The sequence below is a fragment of the Zosterops lateralis genome (genome assembly GCF_965231275.1).
Source record: "Zosterops lateralis genome assembly, contig: HAP1_HAP1_SCAFFOLD_153, whole genome shotgun sequence".
NCBI lineage: Eukaryota > Metazoa > Chordata > Aves > Passeriformes > Zosteropidae > Zosterops > Zosterops lateralis.
In genome coordinates, this window is record NW_028154530.1 from 71163 (window position 1) to 77572 (window position 6410).

At 58.0% G+C, this 6410-nt stretch overlaps 1 pseudogene across 1 annotated transcript; it reads right to left on the reverse strand.

Moving 5' to 3' along the window:
• Positions 1 to 1076: 1076 nt before the first annotated feature.
• Positions 1077 to 4783, reverse strand: LOC310923497 (class I histocompatibility antigen, F10 alpha chain-like; annotated as a pseudogene). The gene is made up of 5 exons (XR_014592775.1): positions 4685 to 4783; positions 3237 to 3500; positions 1920 to 2195; positions 1471 to 1743; positions 1077 to 1392 (listed from the first exon to the last, which is right to left on the reverse strand). The product of XR_014592775.1 is annotated as a class I histocompatibility antigen, F10 alpha chain-like (transcript).
• Between the last annotated feature and the right edge of the window lie 1627 nt (positions 4784 to 6410).

Here is a 6410-nt window from a genome sequence, read left to right on the forward strand (position 1 = left end):
TAAATCAGCCTCATGGAGGCAGAGGTTGTCACAGCTCGAGCCAGTAAAGTCCCCATGGACCCAGCAGAAGGGGCGGCATCATATCAGCAGCAGTGTGCAGGAAGCATTCTAACAGAAAGTTTCATGAAGAACATCAAGTTTCATAACACAAAGAACATAAAGTATCTTATACAGTCTACCACTTGGCCAGCATTTAATGAGCCCCCTGAAGATGTATCAAGCCTGAGCGTTGGCCTGAAACCTCCCAGAGTGGCTTCATAATATTTGCAAGAGGGCTCTTGCATTGGGAATATCTGGGCTTTAAAATATTGGAAAACAGGAAACTGACTCATTAGCAAGAGCTGTGGGGTGGGTGGGAGCAGCAGGATGAGCTCTGCTGGCAGCTCTTGGCTTTCCTGGGAAGAGGAAGGGGCTGGATCCAGCTCCATGGATTGCTCAGGCAGTGATTCCTGCTGGGATGAGAGAGGGTCACAGTGTCATCCTGTCCCTGTCCCCATCCCACAGGATGGACCTGGATGGAGCCCATGGAGAGTGGGAGCTGCTCCGAAATCCTACCTGAACCCGCCCCAATCCTCCCTCAATCCTGCTCCATCCATCCCAACTGATTGCACCCCATCCATCCTGTCCCAATCCCTCTGTGGAATCCCAACCTGATCCCACTCAATCTATCCCAACTAATCCCACACTGGAATCCTGCCTTCATCCAGAATCCCACCTGATTCCACCCCGTCCCTCCTGCCCCAGTCCTGCTCCATTCCATCCCACCTGATTCTTGTCTAGAATCCAGCCCTGATCCTGCTCCATCCATCTTTCACCAATCCTGCTCCATCCATCCCACCAGATCCCGCTCCAGAATCCAGCCCTGATCCCACTCTACAATTCCATCTGATCCTGCTCTGGACCCCTGCTCTGATCCACAATCCCTCCCTGATCCCAGTCCGTCCATCCTGCCCCGATCCCCCTCTGGAATCCCACCCTGATCCCACTCCACACCTGCGGTCAAGTCGTTGACCCCCACACCTTTTCCTGCAGAGAGAGAAGATCCATGAGATTCCAGCACAGATCACACACCAGGATTAACCCCAGGATCCATCCTGGGATCTGCACAGAGGGGATCCAGAGCTGGATCCACCACTGGGACTCACTGGCTGCCATGTTGTATCCATCCCTGTCCCTCCTCCCTGTGGAAAAACAGTGGGATCAGCGTCAGTGGCACAGGATTCCTGAACGGTGCCGGGTGGATCCGTGCCCCTTCCCGACCCCCATCCCGTGTGTTACCGGATTGGAGCTTCCAGACAATGAATCCAATGAGGATAGTGAGGATGAGGATGGCAGCAATGAGGATGAGGATCAGAGAGACCACAGTGGCAAGACTCCTGCCAGATGTTGGCTCTGGGAAATGCGGGATGGTGAGGAGGGGAAAGGAGATCCCCATCTGGGAATTCCCAATTCCCACATTGCCAGCCTCACCCCAAGCGAAGATCCCGGGCTCCAGCATTCCGGGATGCTCCACCCGGCACCGGTACTGCTCCCGCTCCTCCGGCAGCGCCTCGATCCTGGCCCAGGTGTGGAAGGTGCCGTCGCTGTTAGGAACGATCCCGCCCCACTCTGTCTCCTGATCCCACATTTCATCCCCCTTCAGCCAGTTGACTGCGATGGTCCTGGGGTAGAATCCGTAGGCGTGGCAGGACAAGATCAGCGTCCTGTGTTCCTCTTTTCCGGACACGTGGACATCAGGGGGCTCTGGAATGGGATAACGGGGAGAGGCGTCCATGGAATTCCATGGGAATGGGATGGGGGTGAGATCTGCCCATGGAATTCCATGGGAATGGGATGGGGGTGAGATCTGCCCATGGAATTCCCACAGGAATTCTCGTGTTCTCCAATCCTCCATTCCCAAATCCCAAATTCCCACCCACCTTTGTGCTCCAGCTCCTTCTCCCCGTATCTGACATATTTCCGGAGCCATTCAGGGCAGACGTGCTTCAGGTAATTTGTACTCCTCTCAGCCTCGGTCCCGTCCTGTTCCCAGTGCCTCCTGGTCATCTCAGCAGCGCTGTCGGCCGCCACCCATCTCCCGAATCCCAGATCAAAGGAGATGAAATCCTGCCCATTGTAGCTGTACCGTTCAGAACCACGGACACTCCCATCGGACATGAGGTCACAGCCATAAACTTGCAACCATGTGTGGAGACCTGGGGGGATTGTACCCACAGAGACCCATGGAATTGTGTCCCAGCCCCACAGAGCCCCATCCCAGCCCCTTGGACCCCATGGATGCACATCCCAACCCCATGGGATGGAACCCCAGGGACCCCAACCTGGCCCCACAGATCCCATCCCAGCCCCACAGATCCCAGCCCAGCCCCATGGATCCATGTCCCAGCCCCATAGATCCCAGCCCAGCCCCACAGATCCCAGCCCAGCCCCACGGATCCATGTCCCAGCCCCATGGACCACAACAAATCCCATACCATCCTAATGGATCCCCATCTTTGTGGGGATTCTGGAATTGCTTTATAAGTCTTAGTTATGAGTTTAGTATAGTTTTAATGGTAACTTTAGTGTAGTTTTTTAGCCACTTTAGGTGGGCCCCCCTATCCTGGAATGTTCTTATCAGAAGTGGAGAAGAGTTTCCAAGACAACCCAGGTCTCTGCCCAGAGACTGTCTCCCATTGGTCCCTCCCTGGGAGGAATCCCTACCCATCCTTTCCAATGTATCTTCCCCTCCTCTGTCCATCAATTATCTCCAAGGTCCGAAGGGTCGGCCAGTGGTTGGTGGATCCCCCAGGGACCCCTCCCCAATTTACCTTGATTCGTTAGTGTTTATGTAATTCAGTTGGTATTTGCCAGTTTGCTTTGTTTTATTGTATCCACCCCTCAAATTGTTTTGGACAAAAACTCCCAGCAGCCCAGGTTCGGAGTCTCTCTCCTGAGGCACCAGCCAGGGGCCAGGGGCTTCCCTGTGACCCCCGAATAAAACCTTTGTTCCCCGAGCCTTGAGAGTTTCCCCTCTTTCAAACCACGGCCGTGACAGCGAAGGTGAAGGTGCTGCAGAGCCAAGAACCCACACAAGGGTTCTGTTGAGCCGTGTCAGAGCTGGCAGGTGGCCCAGACCAACACCGGGCTGACCAGAGAAAGATACACCCCCCAACACATCTCAGCCCCTTGGAGCCCTGCAAATCCACATCTGAGACCTACAGATCCCATCCCAGCCCCACAGATCCCCCACTCACCCCCGCTCTGGTTGTACCGCTCCTGCAGTGTCTTCAGGTTCCTGGCATCCGCGTGCTGCCACCCCACACTGATCTGGGTCTGCTCATCCCAATATTCCGGCTCAACTCCCTCCTTCATCCACTGTGTCAGTGGCTCCGCCCGGCCCCGCTCGCTGTCGTAGCGTGTGATGGGGATCCCATCCACAAACCCCACGATCATGTACTGAGGGACCCCCGGGCTGGGCTCTGACACTGCCACGTGCAGGTAATGCAGGGAGTGGAGAACTGGGGGGACACAGAGATTTGGGGGGTCAGGGATCAATGAAAGGGGAAACTGGGAGAGCTGGGAAGGGGTTTGGGGATCCCAGGGCCAAGGAAAGGTTTTGCAGGGCTGGGAGAGGTGGGATGGACAGGAAAGGGTGTGCAGGGGAGTCCTGGTGTCCAGGAATGGGGGCTCAGGGGGTTCCAGGGTTATGGAAGGGTTGGGGAGTTCAGGGACTTGGAGAGGTGGGATGGGGGTTCCAGGGGATCCCCACTCCCAGGAAAGGGGGTCCAGGGGGCCCCAGTGCCAAAGAAAGAAGGGTCACAAGGTGGGGAGACCTGGGAATAGGAGGCTTGGGGGTCCTTGATGCAGAAAAAAGGGACGGGGCTGAGCAAAGCAGGAATGGGGGTCCAGGGGTCTCAGAGTCAAGGAAAAGGGGTCTGGGGATTGGGGAAGGTGGGATGGATGGGAAAGGAGGTGCAGGGGGGATTGGTGCAGAGTGAGGGAGTGAAGGGCGGTCCCAGTGTCCAGGGATGGAAATTCAGGGGGGTCCCAGGGCCCAGAATCCCCCCTGGGATCCTCCACAACCCCCCAGGGACCCTCCCAGACCCCCTGGGACCCCCATGCACAGGGTGAAGAACTGGGGGGATGCAGAGACTGGGGGTCTGCGGGCGTCCAAGGGTCAGGAAGCAGAACCGGGAGAGCCGGGAAGGGTCCAAGGTTCAAGGAAGGGACTGGGAGAGGCGGGATGGGGGATCCAGGGGGTCCCTGTGCCCACAAAAGGGGGGTCCGGGGGTCCCCGGTGTTGAGGGAAGTGGGGTCTGGGAGCTGGGAAAGGCAGGAATGGGGGTCCAGGGGGTCCCTGGGTCAGGGAAAGAGGGGTCGGGGTCTGGGAAAAGTGGGATGCCCGAAAAGGGGGTGCAGGGGGATCCCAGTGGCCGGAAATGGAGATCCAAGAGTGTCCCAGTGCCCAAAAATGGGGCTTCAAGGGGAGTTTCCTTCCCAAAATCCGGGTTTCAAGGGGATTATGTGCCCGAAAACGGCGGTTCAGGGGGTGCCAGTACGCAGAAATGGGGGTACAGGGGGGTCCCGGTGCCAGAAATGGGGGTACAGGGCGGTTCCCGTGCCCGGAAATGGAAGTTCACAGCGGTCTCGGTGCCCGGGAGTTGCAGTTCAGGGCGGTCCCGGTTTTGGGGTTCCCACTCACCTCTCGTGGCGCCCCCAGGGCTCCCCAGGAGCCCCAGGAGCCCCAAGAGCGCCCCCAGACCCAGCGCTGGAGCCATCGCGCTGCTCCGCTGCGGCCCCGCCCCCAGAGCCGCCTCCCGCCCCGCCATTGGCGCCGCTATTTCACTTCCGCCAATTGCCGCCCGAACTTTGAGTGACGTCATCGGTCGCCGGGCAGATCCCGGTCTCGCAGGTTGGACGCGGAAGCGAAAGAGACCGAGGGAGGGGACGGGGAATTCCAGAGAATTCGTCTGGGGACATCGGTGCGGGATAAGGGGGTACAGGAGGGTCCCCGTGCCAAGAAATGGGGGTTCAGGGGGATCTCGGTGCCCAACAAGGGGGTGCAGGGGGGTCCCGGTGCTGGGGAAGGGGATGGAGGGGGACCCCAGGACCCAAACTGGGGCTCAGGGGGTTCCCGTGCCCGGATAAGGCGGTTCAGGGGGGTCCCGGTCTCGGGCAGTCCCACTCCCGTCGCCCCCCGGCTCCCCCCGGCTCCCCCAGGAGCCCCCCAGCCCCAGCGCTGGAGCCATCGCAGCCGCCCCCGATCGCGGCTCCGGCGCAGTTTGGGAGACGCCAAAGTGCCCGAGGGAGCGCGGGGGGAGGGAAAAGGGGAATTCCAGGGAACTGCCCGGGATCCCCTCCTGGAACCCCTCGGGATCCCTCAGGGATCCATCTGGGACCCTCCAGGGCCGCGCCCTGCGGGACCCCCGGGCCGGGCTGTGCTGAACTCCCGGGCCCTGCGCTCAAACCCTGCCCGGACCCCGCTGGGTTCGGCCCAAAGCGGGGGAAGCACCGGCAGCAGCGGATCCGATTTTTCCTGCGGCTGCGGGTCCCGCCCCGGCTGAGCAGGACTGGGCGCGGGGACTCCGATCCCGGATTCCCGATCTCCTGCTCTTGCTCTCTCCTCTTCCTTTCCTTCGGGTTGTGATCAATGCACATTATAGGATTGGCTTTGGGCAAATGTTACAGTGAATAACTCTATGGGTTATGTTGGAAATTCGTGCTGTGTTAATAGAGTCTCTTTTAGTAGGGTGTTAAATATCGTTTTTAGGCTATAGCACAGTATTAAAATAGAAACTATGTGATGTAAGATGCTTTTAACTAGCTCAAGGAATGGAAAAGATAATCAAGAAACTCTTCACATTTTCCCATCTGGACAGAGATAACAGCAACAGACACCCAAACCCCAAAGGAAGAATTTATTGCCTCCGTTCTTGGGGAGTTTGAGGCTTGGTGGAGCCACAGGAGGATTGATTTGCAGGATGGAACGATGTGGGGGGAGCTGAAATGAAGCAGAAACACCCAAAGTCAAAAGGAACGTTTGAATCATAGATGGGATTTATGAATATGCAATAGGCTGTTGCTTTTAAGGGATGATGCTTTGTTATCCAGGTGTGCCCTTTGGTGGAATGCCAGGCACCCGGGCCTCTGTGAACTTTTGCTTTTTATGTCTCTTATTGTCTGATTTTTATCATGAATAAACTATTAAAATTTTAACCAAAAGTGAACCGCGTTTTTCACAAAAACCCCAGAGCGGCTGCAGAGCCCCGTGCCCAGCTCGGGTTTCCCAGGAAAGGGAGGCCTGGGGGTGAGGAGCCCCGGGCTGGCCGGGAATGGGGGCCTGGGGGTCCCCGGGGGGACAGAAACAGGGGATCCAGGGCTGGGAGAGGAGGAGCCCCGGGAAAGGGGGTGCAGGGGGGTGTCCAGGG